We start from the raw sequence: 19107 nt of genomic DNA, 5'->3' as shown, positions 1-19107 counted from the left end.
CCTTTTTCTGCAATAAATCCAAAATAATATGCACAGTTTCAACCACCACTTTAATTCCAAGAAGTAGAATCTGAGCCATATAGAATTTAGCCAGACATCTTTAAAAGCACTTTCAGATGACAAACTCAGGAACTAGTGCCTAGCTCCTTAATCATTCAAAATTCAACAACGGCAAATGCCTACTGGCTGCTGTTGCTGACAGTACAACCACCTACCCTTGAGAGAATCGCAGCACAGCGAGCTTGACGTTAGGAGATTCACAGTCAGCTTCTGGTTGAAGAATGCCTGACAGTGCTTCCAGCCAGAAGAAATGAAGAGGCTCCAGAGACAGCTTTGCTGGGGATCAAAGGCATTTCCATTTATATGCAGCCATTAGACAAGCTTACTCTTTTACACTATTCTTCAAACAAAGCAGAAGCCAGGCAAACCTGGAGCCTGCTGTGCCAGGGTGCGATATCAGCAAAACAATATCAGCTTGGGACCAAAGCAGACCAACACATAAGGACTGTCAAGACTCCAAGCTTTACCCATGTCCTACAGAAGTTCACTACCATTGTATACCTAACCTTAGTGATGGACTTGGTACCTCACATTTTGAAAAGATGCCACATGTGTACAAGAGCAGTTTCTGCTTTGTTGGTTTTTTTTGGTTTGTTCGTTTTTTTGGCTGCACACAGCCTGAACTAGGGGAGGAGTTGTTAGGGCAGTCTTCCCACAAGAGTCATTTTAATGTGCAGTATTTAACCATACATCCTGACACCACTTTGGTGTCAGAATGGTGTTATTGCACTTTATTGTTCCTCATACACTTGGCTGAAAGATGCATTGACAACTGAGATCAGAAAAAACAGAACTACCAGCTGGAGAAGTTAGGATTACCTGGTGACATTCCTGCCAAGAAGATACACTTACGTAATCAGCAACACAGGATTTGTGGAGTATTCTTATTGCAGCTTTTTTGTTTGATGCCTCTTGTTTACCAGTCCTGGAACAGACTGCCAAACAGCATGCTTTACCCCTTTCTGAACATAAACCTGTGGTTCTTGGGGATTTAGCCTGCCTTGAAAATCACATTAGTCAAGTTCTCCTGCCACTTGCCACAATTCCTGAAAAAATCAAACCATAAAGCCATTAACAGTTTGCTAGGTCATGTAACACGAAACAGAATGAATATTTGAAGAAAAGTAAAACATAGCAACTTACAAAGACCATAGAGCAGTGCCATCTAGTGATTGCCACCATAAATATAAAAGTTTGCACTAATACATGCTGCAAATAGAATGAGTATCATCAATAACTGAGCTTCACTCTTGTCTTACTTTCTGAGGCAAAACATTTATGTAACAAGCTGTAAGGGGAATAATTACTTATATCAGAGTTCAGGCACTTATCACTTTAAAGAGAGCTCAGCGTTTGTATTTCAAAGGAAAACGCTACAGGTAGCAGATCCAAAAGAACCTACTCTTAACTACAAAGTGTTAGAAGAGTTAATATTTTCAGTGCTTTAAAGAATAGCACAGAAGAAATAGCAGTCAGTAATACCGCTGTTGTTACCTAGGTGGGATATAAAGATAAATTTTGAACTTGAATGGAACTACAGGAGAAAGAAGAAGCTAAACAGTTCATACACAGGCCTAAATTGTTTTCCTGACAGTTGCAGAAAATGGTGCTGTTGGTATTCTAAATGAAATACCACAAGTCTCCCGTTACAAAACCCAACCAAAAATATTCTTACGTATTGGTTTACTTGGATAAAAATTATTTTCCAAACTCACTGAATGAAGCAGATATGTTGCTTCTTTTTATTTATCAAGTATTTTCTGATCTTCATCTACTATCACATTTTTGTTTATTTCCTTTTAGAGTATCTATGTAACAACTACAAATCACTGAAATAATATTTTGCATGTCAGATTTCAAATTTGTGCAAAAATGCTGGCAGATTTTTACACAAGTCCTTGAAAATTTTCATCAAAATAAATTTTGACATGAGTAACAGTTCATTTCTCCAAGTATAAACACAGAATACTTGAGCAGGAGTTTCAAAAGAACACAAAATCATGCATAGATCTCCTTAATGTAAATTTTGGAGAGCCTTGGTATTCTAAATCTCTCTGGTGAGTTTAAAATGTAACTAATTGTTCCAACAGAATCTCCAGAAAAGACCATACTAACATATATATTGCAGGATTACTTTCTGCAGTCTTCTGTTTGCTTTAGAAAGACTGAACATACAGTATATTTTTTTTAGTTTGCACAACCTATGCATAACAATATAATGGTAATTTGTCCATGGGTCCAAAGGTATTGCCTACTTCTCATCAGTATTCACAATCAATATCAAATCTGAGATACAATCATACTGCATTCAATGCATTAAAAAAGTGACAGAAGAACAGAGTTTCTTTGGTAGCTGCTGAAGAAGACAAATCCATATAAGCTCCTGACATATTCCAGGCACTTACTGTGTTGCCTTCCATATATTGTTAATATCTATTTAGCTTGTGAATAAAATAAATCTGTAATCAAGATTAAACATTTAAATTTAAAATCCAGTGGACGATGACATAGATTTCTCATTCTGTTAGAGAACCCCTACAATGATGGAGAAGTTTGAATCTCCTTTATGGAATGTCTCCTTTCTAGCTAAACAAGAGTGTCTTTCAACTGCAACCTACAGCAACAGTTTCCAGTTTCACTTCCTAAGAGGCAACAATGAAAAACAAACAAACAAACAAACAAACAAGCAAAAAACTTTATTTTCATATGCATCAAATATTTGGTACAGGTCCACTAAACTGAACAAGTAGTGAACTGTTTGGTGGCTGGTACTTGTCAAATCTGAGCATAATCTGCCTTCAACTGCTGCACTCACCTGACTCACCTTTCAAATGAAAAAGGAAGTCCTAAAATTTTCTTGCAAGCTGCTTTACAGTAAAATCAAGCAAACCTGTTTTTACTTCAAAAATTACGCAGAAGTAAAAATTGTAAACTAGATTATTCTAATATCAGGATTATGTGTTGATAGAGCATACTACATTATTATAACTGGATGCTAATTTAAGTATTCAGACACTATTGTCTACTCACACTGCAAAGTAACATCTCAACTGTTTTTAAGCAAGACTACAAAGAGTAGCATTCAACGATCAAAATACTGTGTAAATCAAGCTGAGTAGTGGTGCAGTAACCAATGCAGCAACAATCAAATTCATGGTCCTTATAGCCTGAAATCCTTCCCAATGAGCAATGTAAATTGCTTCAGAAGAACAGCTAAAGCCCCCAGAGGGGCAGCTAAAGCAACTGCATAAGCAAGCAATTGTGTAGTATGATGTAATGCATAACAGCTCTAATGGTATTCAGAGGATATATTCTTATTTTTTTCTTGTTTTGCTTGTCTACTACAGTTAAAAAATGGTGCTTTTGGATATACTACTTCTTAAGTTTTAGAAGACAGACACAGTTCTGAAACTCCTACTTCAGTAATGTTTGGTTAATGTATTATTAATTTTAAAATATTTTGTAATTCAAATTTCTTTTCCCATCAGATGACTTTTTGTTTGCTTAATAGCAAAAAATAATCCATTGAAACTAAGATATGTAATATTAAACACCCTCACTTTTTCTCTACCTTTTCCATTCCAAAGTTTTATCAAATTAATTTTATGTAAAAATTGTTCACATAACGGAAGGTCCAAAATAATTACTAAAAAAGATCTAGGTACATTTTTTTTATCTTCCTAAACCACTTTAGCTTGTCTTTTCATGTTACCTTTAATTGCTTGACAGGAGATATTTGATTACTTGTTTTGCAGTCCCTAATGTATATATAACGTTGTCTAGTACTTAATTACTTCAAAATCAAAGTAGGAATTGTGTCTGTTTCTTCACAAGCACTAATTTTTCCAAAATCCCATACACGCGTGTAGCTTTCACCCTTTTTACTTCCACAGAGGAAGTGTTTTCACCAAGGTCTTCATAAAAGCATATGAACAGTTTGATGGAAAGCATTATCAGTAAGAGAAGTTTTTGATAGTAAGACTGCAGTTGTACACTCAGTTTAAGCCACACTGGGAGTCAGAAGGAGGTTGTACAGGACTGTTTCCATGTGTAGAACCATTTGTTTTCTCTTGAAGTGACCACAGGTATGTTACGTCTTCACAACATGTTCTTCTAGATGTTGCTGACAATTTATTTTTTCTCAATTACCGCTTTGGGTTTCAACCTACTATTAATTCCTGACATCTTTTTTCTTCCTAATGGTTGCCTATCCTCCATGTCACACATAGTATTGAAAAATAAATGACAGATTCAGAAGTCGCTCAGGTGCTTGGCTATGCATTTCCTTCAGAATTCTTGGAAACAAGTTGTTACACCCTCATGATTTGCTGCAGCCTTCTCTCTCCAATTACTCCACTTCTATGTACCTTGATATATATGTACCTTGTAGCAACTCTACTGTAACCATCCCTGCTTCACCCTCTATGGAAGCAACTGAAACAAAGACTTCCTGTATTTTAAACTTTTCAACATCTCCTTAAATGCTTTATAACCTAGTCTAGCAAACACAGTCAATTCCAACTGGAATTGATTGTTCTTTGCACTAGTGTCTCTGAACACTGGGGATGTGGAAGAACTATTTTGCCAAATTAAATGGGTCTACTCACTATTTAAAGGCTTCAGCTAACTAAACTGCACTTAGTTAATATTTTCTGTCTTCGTGTCTGTAGCCTGTGTGCCTCTTTTGCCATGTAAAGTATGCCAGTTTGAGTGGAGAAGCAGTCAAAATCTGCCATGAGACAGGTATTTTCTCATTCCCTTGGTCACACTCAGCATTCCAAAAATAAGATAGCAATTAAAAGGACTCTAAAGCCACTACTGAATGTAGAAGTCTGATAATTCTTCCAGGCAACCTCATCTTCTGACCTAAGCACAATTCATTTCTCACCAGTTCCTCCCTACGTACTTTATTAATGTTAATTTTTTCAAATCAAAAATAATCAAAATTTTTCAAATTAAAAAAAAAAATGTATTTCAAAACAAAAAGTAACTATTCAAGTTACTACTGGTGAATGCTATCACTTCTATTCAATAAAATTAAAATTCCATCTTTTCTTCTATGTAAATACCCTAGTCTGCATAGCTGCTGCATGCAGCACCAGTAACATGAGAGAAAACTCTAAAGCAAGTCTTGTAATCAAACATGGCCCTTAAAGATGGTTGTTTACTTTTCTGAACACCTTTGGCAGGAATAGGAGCATAATCTGTCCTGTCAGGACAGTTACCATCATGACTAGAAATGTGCATCACAATTTTTAAAATTAAGTGTGGTTCATTTTTTTTGGTAATGGCCATCCATGGAGGTGCCGGGATGTCACAGGCCTGGCTGGCTCTCTCATTCCCAGACACACTAACACCACCATTCCTGCTTCAGCCTCCCTTATTCTTCTCCCTTTTAGAAATGTGGGATATTGTCATAAGCAGTGAGTCCCACTCCTGTTTAATGGGACTGTCAGCTGTACTATGTCCCAGGTAAGACCTGCAGATGGCTGAGTGGTGAAGTCTCACCATCTTGAAATCTCTCCTTTTCTTCAGGACCTAAGCAGAATTTCTTCTTCCCAAGAAGCTTGTTTCTCTTCCTACCTCTCTCCCAATGTTAGCTGTGGTCTTCATAACCCAGTCAGTCAAGCTGGGTAATCAGTGCCCAACAAGCAACTGCAAATCCTTCTGACAACCTCCTGCCTGATGGCACTGAGAGCTTACTCTACCATAAAGAATGACAAGAAAGTGGTTACAGGTATTAGTAATAAATATAAGTATTTTCCCATCTGTAAGATACATGTGTTCACTCAATCTGTAGTAGGAATTAAATGCTTTGATAATCCTTGAGAAAATCCTTTTCAAAATAATTTAAAAATTCTCAATGTTCTTATCTCTTTCAAAGATCTGAACTGTACCCATATAATTTCTCTTTGTAAGCTCTACCATATGATTTCACTGAAAAAATAAAAAATAATAATAAAAAAATCAGGCTATAAATTAGTTCCTGACATAATTATGGGTTTGCAGACATTCATATTTCCCTGGGTCTATCAACAGAGAGAACTACTGTTCTAATAAACTGAAACTAGAGTTACTGGAATTAAAAGACATTTGCTGGTATTTCCCATCAGACAGCTGTAACAGCAAATATCGACAAAAAGTAAGCAGCCTTCCTGAAGAAAGTGTTTTAAACACATAGCCCACTAACAGCATTTAAAACTTTCTCACCTGCTACTGTAATAAATGCATGTGGTCCCATGGGCTGTAACAGAGCTTCACTAATTGATGCAGCTAAATAACTTCTCTTTTTTTACTGTATTCAGGAGGAGCCACTAACACAACCCCTTAACCATGTCCATATTCAAACTGCTGGGGAGCTTGCATCAGGACCCAAAGCAGGTTGAGCTCAAAGTTCAACAAAGCACAACCCCATGCAAATGGCATTCACAGTAAGATGAAACGTTGCTGTTTATTTTATAGCCACACATAGATTTGTACAACCTGACTGCGTAGTTTTTGCTGGACATTGCAGAACTTAATCTCTAGGAAACTCCTCTGTGCCTTTCCATCACTGGATGAGTGACATAAATCTCCTTACCATCCCACTGCTGCTAAGAGGAGCAGCTGTGCTGCAATGTGGCACCAGCACAACGCTCTCAGAGTGCTGGGGCCAGGCCAGCCACCAGAGACCCATCTGCACCATGATGGGAACCTGTAAGCTTCCCACTGAGGACGTAAACCTTTTTGCTTTGTGGGAAACGAAATTCTGGAAAAGCCAAACTGAGGTTTTCCTCAAAAGATCTCCAGCAGAAGCTCCAACTCATGGCCAGTATCTGCTGATCCAAAGGACTACACCAAATCACAAGTCCTAATGCAGCTTATGAAGCACAGCAAGCAGGGATAATCATCACTTGCTGAAAAATTAACGCCATTTTCTCATGTACAAGTTAAAGTAAAGGACATGATAGGAGAAAAGACTAATTAGAAGTTGGAAAGAGGACATAGGATGACAATCTGCCCATGGTAATGTCAACTTCTTCAATTTCTCTAGTGGTGTGATTCCCCTTACCAGACTCACCACAGAATTACCAGGGAAAAGAAGACATAGAGAAGGAACTCCATTGAAATCCTGTTTTCCTTGCAGCCAAGGCCTGGTGACTTAGCTATGCTTCTGAACTCAGAACTCAGCTATGGCCTTTGCCTTACGTAAGTGTCGGCTTACCCCTATGGCTAGAACAAGTCTTCAGCACTGAAGACAGAAATATTTGAAATTGGTATTTTTTTGTCTTCCTATTTAGCCCCTGTAACCTGAGCTGATGATCACTGGTGGCTCTCAATCTTCAGAACAAATGCAATTTTAAAAAGTAGAATTTCAATTGTAAAATGTATATTATTCCATATTAGAATTCAGATACAGTATGTTCAGATACAGGTTTTGTGGGATACATGTGATTTTGTTACAGTTTAAAAGAAACTGTAACTATCTTCAGTTGAATAATGTTTTTAAGAAGATATATGATAATTTTTACATATAAAATAGAACATACATTTACTACTAGCAATGAAGTATTAATCACAAATCACTGTTGTATAAATCCTAGCTAAACAAAAGGCAACAGGACTGTGGGATGATTATTCTTATCCATTCTAACTAAAGGACAGACATTTTGCAGTTAATCAAACTCCATAATAAAGTAAGATTTTATACAGACAAATCTTTATGCTGAACTTAATTCTATTCAGTCTATCAAAATAAATTATAGTTTTATTACTAATGATGATAAAATTTTGCATGTATTTATGTATTTTCTTTTTTTTTTTTCCTTTCACTGTAACTTTAATTTTGACATTGAAAACTAATGAGTTCTGTTGTCTTATTTGTGTAACTATGAAAACAATTATCTAAATTGTTGTCGTTATTGGAAAATTTAATTTGCTCATCAGGTGAAAACACATGTGCCCATTTCCTTCAGACTATTTTTCTGAAAAAAAATAAATATTAAAATAATCCTACACTGACAATGTCATTTACAGATTTCACAGAATTTCTAGGTTGGAAGAGACCTCAAGATCATCGAGTCCAACCTCTGACCTAACGCTAACAGTCCCCACTAAACCATATCCCTAAGCTCTACATCTAAACGTCTTTTTTAAAACCAGTTAAGTGTGGTGATACTTGTCTTTTTCCTGAAACCTAAATCCAAAAGGGGCTTTCTTGTCTGTTATGAAGGCACAAAAATTAGCCAAAGTGTGAATCAGCAGAATCAGCAGTAAAAAGCAGTTTCAAATATTACACTCAAGCAAGAATATTCATTTCAATGCACCTTTACTTCTGTTTGTACGTAATTAGCATATCTTTGGGAGATGAGTTTAACTGCTCACTAATTCCATCTCACAGAAGAGATATTCACTAAGCACTCATGCTGACCTGCTATGAGTTTCACCATAATCACCAGGCTGAAAACACAGTGTACTAACATATAACAAGACTTGCCTACAGCCTACTACTGATACAGACATCTACTTCCAGTTTCAAAGGGAATGTGAGATCAGATTTTAATCAAATAACAATCTCTGATCAGTACGATTGCAAATAATCTTATGAACTACTTCTTCACAGGATAGCTCCTGAAAAGAAGAGGGGAAAAAAAAAAAAAAAAAAGGAAAAGAAAAAAAAAACACCAAGATTTGCATTTTATCAACAGAAAATGGGTCAGTGAAATGTCATTATACAATACTGATGACAGTTTATCTTCCATGTTTCTTCCCTCTACAGGTTTTCATCATTAAGAAATGGAATTGTCCCCAGAAATCAAAAGGTTTATGAGATGGCAAGCAACCCAAACATGAGCTCTACTCAGCGCATCCCATGGGAATAATATTGATATCTCAGCACAGAAATCATCGATTGGTATGCCGCATGAACATAGGTCTTGAGCAGCAATGCTTATAAATTTCAAATACTTCAATTTCATTCTTTATGGAGTTATCTCATTTATTTTACTATTTTTCTAAAATAACAAAGAAGTCACTCTTGCCAGAAAAGAGGAAAAAGCTTCTCCTTATGCTTTCAAATTAGGGAAAAAAAGTTCCATAAAACTGGCTGAAGATACATGAACTAAAAATATTTTGGAAAATAAACAGCCACGCTATTCATTGTACTAATTAGAAATAAGCAGTAGTTTGTAAAGGTTCATAATTAGATGCAGCTTAGACAAATCAGCTTTATAATGACATAGGAATGTCAATCACTGACTAGTAAGAAACAGGATTGTCTTAAATGTCCTGGATATCTGTAGAGAATGTGAAAAGAAAGTACGCAGAATTAAGATTGTATTTAACAGAATATGTTAAAGAACCTGTAGCTGAACAAACTGCATGCAAAAGGAGCATGCAGTAATACACATGCTTAGTTTTGTACAAATTCACTGAAACTAATCCACTTAATTGTCCCTCAGCTGTATTTTTAATTATCAGCAACAGCTAGAAGGAAATCTACCTTCGCACAAAGGACGAGCCAATGAACCAGCAGACAACTGTACACCCAGCCTTCAGAACTCCTGGACCTTTTTTCCTCACTTCATTCCCTGAGCTTTACACAGTCAAAAGGCATTAAAAATAATAATAATAATAAATGCCACCAACAGAAAACCACCAAATTTAAAAATGCAGAAACAAAGGCAACAATCATACCAGCATGAATTATTAAAGCCATAGGAATCCTCCTCGAGTCCTCATCAATACCCTCACTGATAACCACACCCACCCTGTGTTTATATTATTCACAAGGTCTTACATAAGACTTAAAAAACCCTCTAAGACGCAGGGGCGTTTTTAAACTCAGCATAGAGGCACTAATCTTCCAGCCTCCAGACCCTCTTACCTTTCTGCGCTGAAGAAAACGATATGGCTTCAGACTACGAACGGCAAGTTACTTTGGTCTTTTTCCTTAACTGCAGGACACCAAAATCCACAGCATTATTTCACAGTGACATGCCAACACAGTACTAATCGCAGCACTTGCGGATGTCTGTCTAAACTGACAAGCTTCTCTAGTACTTTGTATTCCTTCACCTCTTGCTGCCGCTGCGCAGGAAAACATTTCCACCTAGAGCCCTTTCACAGAATACCTCGATCCTAGAACGCCAGCAAAAATCCACACTACCCTCAAACCACTGAGCCATGCTGCTCGTGTTGAGCTGATTGCACCTGATTTTGTTCGGTCTACATAGGTGTCATCCCTACTTTCTCAAGAGAGGGGACGATTGGAGGGGGGAGATTCAGAGCAGCTAAAACAGTTTTCAGGGACCTTCGGTTTAACAAAAAGGGAAAAAAAAAATGAAATACTGCTGTTCTGCTGCACACATATTAGCTACTGTCAAAACCACTACGTTTCAAGAGAGGAAGGTGAGAAGGTGGCACAGTAGCTGAGGAGTCAATCGTTTCACATGCTGATCTGAAGGAAAAACCCCAAACCGCGTTTCCACCGGGGCATCTGCACACACACAGCAGGAGAAAGCACAACCCCACCACGCTCGCGCACCCTCCCTCCGCACCCTCCCTCCGCTGTGGTCCATTATGCACCGGAGCAGACCACACAGCAGCTTCACATCCACGGGGAAGCACTTCCTGGAAAGGGTGTAGCCCCTAATGGCACGGCTGCTGCTCGGATTGCAGGCAGCAGGGAGACTGAGCATCTCCTAACCGCATGGTTTCCACTGGAAAAGGCACCCTTCTCTTCCACCTCCTACTGGATTATCATTGTATTTTTTTTTTTATGTGAATGCTGCTTCTGACAGTGAATGAATAAAACGCTATATAATTCTCTCAGGGTACACACAGCAGTTTCAGGTGAAATAATCTTGAACGCACTTTAGACTGTAGACCCCTCAATCCCAGGTGCATCGCTGCAGGAAGCAGGGTAAGGCTTCAGAAGTACTGGGTGCAGGTTTTACAGGTCACGGATTACCTCCCTTAACGTTACACGAACTAATTTTCACTTCCATCCCTTAGTGCTGTAGTTTTGACTGAAATGAGGGCTGCACAGCTCATTTTTATGACAAAGCCAGTATAAAAAAAAAAAAAAAAAAGGAGTGTGGTGCTCTCTCCCCCACACACACACCCCACCAACACTTGGATAAGACATCCAAGTTAAATCTGATTTATGTTGAATCGTCCAGAGGTTTTTTCTCCTTCTTAGACGAAAAGGTCTTACACTTCTGAGAGAAGAGCGTTTCGAAATAGCGGCATACAATGAGAAAGCACTGCGGTTCCTCTCTGCTTGGCGAGGAAAGCTACGGGGCGGGAGGGTGAGGGGGAGAGAGCGAGAAACGCTCGGGAACATCTGGCATTGATCCCGGCAGCTGTGGGACAGGGCGGGCGAGACCCCGCAGCCTGCACCCAGGGGAGCGGAGGGGCCGCGTGGCCGCAGGTGGTCCTGGGGCCGTACCTGTGCTTCTGCCAGGTGCGTGCGGGGGCCCCCCGACTTCGGGCTGCTCACGGAGGCACTCGGGGGGGGCTGCTCGGCAGGACGCGGAGCATTTCCCCCACCACCACCACCCGGGGGGGATGAGGGCACAGCGGCACATCCACCTCGCCGGCGACAAAGGACTGTAGCGCTCTGACACCCCGGGGGGCTCCAGCCCCCATCATCACAGGTTTAGACGTGTGTGTGGGAGGGAGCCCTTTCTTGGGGGGGTCGATGCCCGCAACAGCGACCCCTCCGTCCCCCTTCCCCCGCGAGAGCGCCGGGGGGGGAGGGGGAAAGGGGGTTCCCCCATCCCGCGTCCGCTCGCCCCCCCCACACCGTGGGGGATGAAGACGGAGGTGCACCGCAGGGTGAGGGGGGCGCCCCCCAAAACCCAAAAAGTTCCCCTGCCCCGCTGGGCGGGCTCCCCGCGGCCGATACCCCCGACGGCAGCGGGGCTGCTTCCCCCGCCCCCCAGCCCCACAACCCCGCCGCTTACCTGGCGGCAGCTGGGGAGCTCCCTCAGGCAGCCGGGGTTGCGCCTGCCGCCCCCTCCACGGCCCCCCCCCGAGGTGGGCAGCGGCCGGGGCGCCGTGACATCCGAGCGGGGCGCTGCGAGGGGTCGCGCCGGCCCCCGGCGGGGCGCCAGCTCGGTCACCGCCCTCCTGTGGGCGGCAGGCAGGCTGAGGCGGGGGGCGACGCCCGCTCCATCGCCGGCAGGGCCGGGAGCAAGCGAGCTTCCGCGGCTGCTCTCCTGACTGCGGAGAGAGGATGGGGGGGAGAGGCAGCCGTAAGAGGGGGGCGGTAGGGGCGAGGGCTGGCCGGCTAGCCCCCTCGGCTCGGCGCGGCTCGGCGCGGCTCGGCACGGCGGGGACGGGCGAGGCGAGGCGGCAGCGCGGGGAGGCAGCGCCGCCAGCTCGAGGTGAGGGCGGGCGCTGGGGGGGGCGTCCCTGGCAGAGGCGGAGCGGCTCCTTCCGCGCCGCGGCCCCCGCCGAGACGGCGGCGCCGGGGGTGCTCGGGGCGGGGAGGGACTCCGCAGCTCCCCCACGACACCACCAGCATCTCCCGGAGCCCCCCACCGGCACCACCATCACACGCACCCGCTCCGCTCCCGATACACCCGGTGTGGCCCGGAGCCCCCCGACCCGCTATGGGGTGCTGTAGTCTGGGGGCGCGGCCCCCCTTGGGGTGAGACGGGTGGTGGGCGCGCAGGGGAGGGGGCGGCCATTTCAAGCGCGGCCCCGCGGGGAGGACCCGGGTTCGAGTCCCCCACGGGGACGGGGACGGGAATTTCCCCTCGAGCGGGGAGAGAGGGAGGCAGCGGCGCCTTGACGCCCCTCATCCCTGTGTCCCGCAGGTGGCCGTGGCCGGAGCCCCCGAGCTGATGCCGAGGAGAGAACAGAGGCCACGTCGGTGCGGAGGGGCCGTCGGGGCGCCCCCCGCCGCCTGTCGGCATCCCCCGGGGGCGGTGGTGCTTGGTTGCCGGAGCTCGGCACTTCGTCTTAGGCTCTTGCACGCTCTGAAATAGCGGCGTTTAACGCGACTCGAAATCGAGGATGTGGAGTGGCAGGTTCCCGGTGGGTAATTCAGTAGCAGCGGTGCCAATTTCCTAACGATTTCTAAGAATGACCTTTTTTATTTATTTCTTACAATTGGCAAATTGCATCCTTGTGCGTGCAAACTTGGCCAGAGGCTGCGATCCTCAGAAACGTGCAGATTATAAAACTGATGAAAAATGGGCACATACACAGAATTTTTCTTCACGGTTGGAGCATAGAAGGGAAAGTTAACAAATAATTGAATGATAAATGTGAGTTGCTCTTTTTTCTGACACTCAGCCTTCCCTATTGCACATGTACAAACGCGTGTGTATGCACGGTTTGCGTGGCTTTTTCTCAGAGAGCGGAGTAGGAGGTAAACGAAAATAGGCAGACCTGCATTCTGCAAAGCACAGGCACAAGTTTTGTTGAGGACAATGGAAGACTTAGAATAAAGGAAGCTATCAAGAAAGACTGAACAAGCCATAGTTCTTTGTTCTTTTATACCAATGCTTTTTGTTCACGAAGCATCCCAAAGAGTAGCCCTGATGGCCATACCTCAGAGATAAGAAAACTTTTTCTTGCTGCAAAAGCTTTTCTCTTCAATTCGTGGTCAGTTTCTATATTCAACCCAGTGCTATCAAGACTTGCTGTTTCCTTTTGTCTCCACATATGGCCTAAACTGCCCAGATAATAATGCTAGTACCAAAGAAGAGCAGCTAGCTACCTTTGTCCACTAATAAATAAGAAGCTAAAGTGCAGTTTCTTGACCTTGGCTCTGTGTCTGGCAGTGCTATAATATGTGTAATGCACACATCAATAAAAGGAAGCACTGCTGATCCCGAATCACATGCCATATGACTTATCTACACAGGAAATCTAGGGCTTACAGCACATTATCTGTAATATCTTTGAACAGGAGAGATACATGTACAACGTGAAGGAATAACACATAATAAAATGACAGAAGATTATTGTAAAATCTGTAGAAGAACCACCAATGAGCAATACCTGACAAAACTGTTTTCCTTTAAAACAAAAACAAACAAACAAAAAACACTCCCTAAGAAAACTCCCTATTGTGAACCCATAGTTTCAAAAGCAATTGACTTGTGGGCTTTTTTCAAGTGAACCCATATTTAGAAAGTGCTGTACACCCACATGGTACAAAGTTCCTACAAGTTTTCTCAAATTAGTACCCAAAGCCATTAGTTACTACTGGGACACAGCTGTTGAGCTGCAGTTATTAAAGAAAAAATACTTAAGAAGACATTCCTGCATTTTCTATCAAGTGTTAGTAATACGAAGAGATCACTATTCAGAGGAAATTACACCAATGTTTTCATACCCACTGGAAATTTTATACTGCATATAGAAGTACCTAAAATTTGCCAGTTAGGTGTAATTTTTCTGAAGGTTTATAAACAGCAAGATAAAGTACTCCATCTACTCCAAGAAGTGTACTGACAGCAAGATAAATGGGAGTCTCTCCTGGATACTGCCACCTCATGAGTGTTCCTATAACTGGGAGATAAAGCAGCATAGCTGTACAGAGGCTGAATTACTACAAACTAAAAATAGAAACGGTAAAATAACTAAGGCTATCACTTTGCTGGTTGGGATTGTTTTTGAAATAAGGAAATGCTTCAAGCGAAATTTGAAAAATAAATGTCTCTTAAACTTTGCATTAATGTAGAGACTGAAACTCAAGGAGAGTGGATCACCAAAGGGAACTTTATCAAAAGATAAAGCAAAGGAAAACTTAAGAACTCTTCTGCATCTCATCAGTCAAATCCCAGTTGTGGTGACCATTTCAATGCATTATACATATTTTGTGAATCACAAAGGAAGCTTCTGCAGCAGGATACTGAACGGTACTGCAGCTTGAAAAGCTTTTCATCTCCTTTTGGTTGTAGGTATTTGGCTTTCTGAGGAGCCAGAACAACAATGCACAAGAAGAAGCCAAATGTTCCAGTATTGCTGGCCATTCAGTCAGGGCTCCATAAAAAAATCGAAGCCGATGAGACTCTTTTTGCTCTGGGGGATTATGTACATAACACGCTCTAAAAGCATTTTTTAAAGATCCCATTAGCTCTTTAATTGGAAAGGGCTTTTGAAAGGGCAATGTACTTCCTTTTTGCTGTAAGTTCTGGAAAAGGAAGAAAATCCACTGTAAAGAAAGATCAGAACTATAATTACTTTGAAATTAATTCTAAAAAGGTAGTTCCTATAGAAAAAAAAAAAAAAGATTACACATTTACCTTTAACTGTATCATAAGTAAAGATTACAGTGCCTCTTCAAAACAAATTAAATTAAGAAATAATCAAATCAACATTCATTTAGCAACAAATATTAAATATATCAAAAATACATTTACTATATTTCATTATCTTGCAAATGTTTAGTCCAGCTACTGTTCTAACATTCTGACGTTTCCATAGCAAGAATTCATACTTTTTAAACTTTTTTTTTTTAGGTATCTACAGCAAGTATTTTCTAATTAAAAAAATAAATTGGTTAGCCATATGAATCTCTGATGAGTTAGGCTCACCATGTCTCATGTTTCATTACCCCAGTTGTTAGCAAATTATTTGGCATTTCAGTAGAATGAAATCAGGGGCTGAATCATAATTTGGAGCCTACCATTAAATGTGCTTCTATCTATAAATAAAAATAATAATAACAAAAAAGTTTAGCAACCACATGCCCATCAGCATATGGTATGAGGTTTCTAAAAAGTACTTTTTACACTTAAATAAAAACTTCAAGCTTGAAACTTTTTTAAAATTATAATTTAAATTAATGCAATTTATATAATCTTTTACTGTTTCTTGTGAAAAGTAATGATGTTTTGAAAAATTAAGATTACTTTTATGACACAAAATTATTTCTAACCTAGAAAGAGAATTCAAAAAATTCATTGGAAGACTAAGATCAATTCTCCATACTACACTTTTTTTATGTTGTTTCTGTTTTTAATCAACACCTAGTACTGGTAAACCTGAGGGTGAGTGTTGTGGTGCAGCATAGCTCTCCTGGGTTCATTGCCTAGCAAAGCTGGTTAGGATGGTCAATTTGCCATCCATGCCAGACATGTCTTTCTTAGCCCAATTGCTGCATGACCAGGACCTGCACTTTTGTGACAAGGCAGATACAATCTAGAATTTACTGGCATGAGACATGCTGCTTGAGAATGAGCACAGGCAGAACCTGTACGTTCAGATCATGTTTACCAAAATAATACCACTCTGCACTGGTTGTGCATATTACAGTAATTCACCAGTGGGAATCTCGGAGTTCTTGCTAGCCATACCAGTTTTCAATATAGTAAGCAAACCCTTGACCTGAACCATCACTCAGTGGGGAAAGAGATTTCATAAAATGCATTTGTATATATCCATAATTCCTGTTAATAAATTCAGACCCAATAAATACCCTGTTTGGCTATTTTTATCACAGCGATGAATGTTTCACCATATTACGCTTTTAATCAGCTGTGAGGTGTCCCAGTTTTATTAAACAATATTCAGCAACCATGAATAATGTACAAATCAGATTTTTATTTTTTTGTTGTTGTTGTTTTTTTACAGGAGACCACATAATTCAAGAGGAGAAGCAATCCCTCTTAAATACCCATGGAAAGGCCAGTGAAATAAAAGTGATGTTATTTGTTAAACATTCAGTTCCTAAAGGGAACTGAGCATTTTTTCACTTTCTCAAAGTGAGAAAGGCCAGGATTACATGCATCTCTGTCTACACTGAAAGGATACATTTTCCTCTGCCCTTAGTTACTCACATTCTCTGTATTTGTCTGGAAGCAGGGCCATAACAAACATAAACTCTCAAAAAATAAAAGCTATGATGCATCTCTGTCCACCTATTTATGTGATACAGGAAGGATTTAGAGAGGCAATACATACTTCCATTTTGTTTGAAGTTTACATGTATCTTGAGGTCGAAAGACTTTGAGAAAAGCACTCAGCTGGTCTTAAATCAAAGTCATGCAAAATCTGGTTGAACAGAAGCTAGTTTATAATTTTCTTAAAATACTGTTTTCTGGATCTTACTCACTGCTGCTTTACTTCAGTTTCTATGAAACATGCAATGTCAATGGAATTCATGTAATTTACCAGTGTAAAATAGGAGCATCTCACTGGTGAACCCAATGTACATTTTCAGAATTAATATTTCTGTTAGTGATTTCAAAGGTCAGCCAGAGAACACTCATATGCTTCTAAGGGACAGAATACAGCTATTGCTGTTGTTCAAAAGCTGCTCTAAATAATAAAATATTATTTATGTCTAATGTTACTAAACCACTGGTGCTTATCATACATGTAAAGCAGGAAGAGTAATAATTTTATTGGCAGACAAGGAATAAACTATGAAATTGTGAAATGTTGATGATAGACAATTTAGGTTGGCACTTTAAACCTGATAGATAGTATGTAACATTACTTCAAACATTTATTCAATGTCCTCTGATGACTTTTCTGCCTTGATATAATCATTAGTTAACCTATCAGTAACTTTGATTGCAATGCAGGGTGAAGAATATGAGCTTCATGTAAGTAATTATATTCTGAATATAGACTTGCTTATATTCTGAATATAAACATGCCTTGATAAACATATGAAAGTCTCAACTATGATGTCAGCTGATAAATACCTGTGTCTAGGTTTATCATATGGTAGTTACAAAGGCATATCACACGACTTTACACATGCTGTAATAAAATGAATAAGCACAATTTATTCTCAATGATACCTGAAACTAATTTTAATTCAACTAATCACTCATTCCTAGAGTATTTCACCAAGTGTCATGGAAGATAGTAATTTTAAGAACAGTAACATGCATTCAGAACAGCATCTCTAACCCAGAACTATTTCCACCCTCATCAAGATTCTTCACACAAGGGATGGAAATATTCCAAAAACATCAATGTGTTACATAATAATCCCATGTACAGCAACTGCGGACAGCAGAAAGCCAAAAGCTTGTATCACTGAGTAATCAGTCACAATCTGGTGTCTTCTTCTTATGTTTTGGGTGGGTAGGAACAATAACATTGCTCTTCCCAAGCAACGAGACTGCTGTACTAGGAAATTAAATAGTCCTTGGGACCATTCTCTAGCCTGGATGACAACTAAAATAGTCTGGCAATGCTATCAAACCCTCAGAGCCTCCAAACGTGCCCATCCACTTGCATCCAAATGCTGAGTGGTCCCAGAAGTCATCTGGGAGGTTGTTGGTTGAGCCAGACCACACCAGGGCATTTCCAAGTCTTTCCTCCATGAAGGTAAGCTGATCAAGTTCCAGTGCCTTTATCCTTACACTTCGTAATTTAGTAGTTCATATGCAACCCTACAGCTTCTGTTTACCTTGCAAGTTGCAATGGATGAAATTCTTAAAACCCTCAGTTAAATTTGTCATGTGATTCTGTTGCTTGACTATGAGGTACCAGATGGTGATAAAGAGAAAATAGGCTTTGTTGCAGTTCCATAATTGAAAGCCAGATGGTGTTACTAAGGCTGATAAAGGGAAAACAATAATATATCCCTGCCCTACTCTGCTTCAGATTTCCAGCTATTGCTATGGAGCTGAAAATCCATCTGTTCAGACATTACTCACTATATCATGCAGCTTTTTTGGACACAAATTTCTGAAACAGCAACAGGTGTGGGCACTTGCAAACTTTTATAAATTTTTAAGTATATTAGAATAATGTTAAAACTGCAATTTTAAATTCATTTCTGTGAAAAAATGAAAATAATTGAGTCTCTGCAACTAGTAATAGTGTGTTTTATACAGGGAAACAAATCTTCAACTTTAACTGATTAAAATTGAACTACTGTAATAGGAAACTAGTTACCTAGGAGAAATACGGTTTCACTCTTAATTTAGTGAAATCTGAACTTTTATCTACAAATAGGTCTAGAAAATGGCTAGTCTGCTATTTCAAATTTGTCAAATCTTTATTAGAAAAATTGCTGAGTTTACTGGTTTGATTTCTTTTGTGTGAGAAAGTTTCAATCATCAGTGGGTGTGTATCAAA

General features: G+C 40.4%; 1 protein-coding gene and 1 long non-coding RNA gene across 7 annotated transcripts in view; one reads left to right on the top strand and one right to left on the bottom strand.

The window, feature by feature from the left end:
* Positions 1-12122, bottom strand: part of LINGO2 (leucine rich repeat and Ig domain containing 2) — a 575497-nt gene extending 563375 nt beyond the window's left edge. For 2 of the 5 annotated variants that reach the window (XM_084505347.1, XM_084505341.1), the window contains exon 1: positions 12009-12122. The gene's annotated coding sequence lies outside the window, so the exon portion shown is untranslated. Of the gene's footprint in view, positions 1-215; positions 248-9925; positions 9991-12008 lie in introns of those variants that run through there. The other 3 variants (XM_084505342.1, XM_084505344.1, XM_084505345.1) reach the window with 3 other exon arrangements.
* A 204-nt stretch (positions 12123-12326) lies between these two features.
* Positions 12327-16914, top strand: LOC311427778. 2 transcript variants are annotated; one of them, XR_014687556.1, is made up of 3 exons: positions 12327-12431; positions 12867-13086; positions 16639-16914. It is a non-coding gene; the product is annotated as an uncharacterized lncRNA (long non-coding RNA). The 2 variants fall into 2 exon arrangements; XR_014687557.1 differs by lacking the exon at positions 12327-12431 and adding an exon at positions 12511-12697.
* The last annotated feature ends 2193 nt before the right edge of the window (positions 16915-19107 follow it).

Source organism: Aythya ferina (assembly GCF_964211825.1).
Source record: "Aythya ferina genome assembly, chromosome: Z".
Taxonomy (NCBI): domain Eukaryota; kingdom Metazoa; phylum Chordata; class Aves; order Anseriformes; family Anatidae; genus Aythya; species Aythya ferina.
The sequence above is the reverse complement of the archived record's forward strand: the minus strand, read 5'-3'. Positions and strand labels throughout refer to the sequence as shown.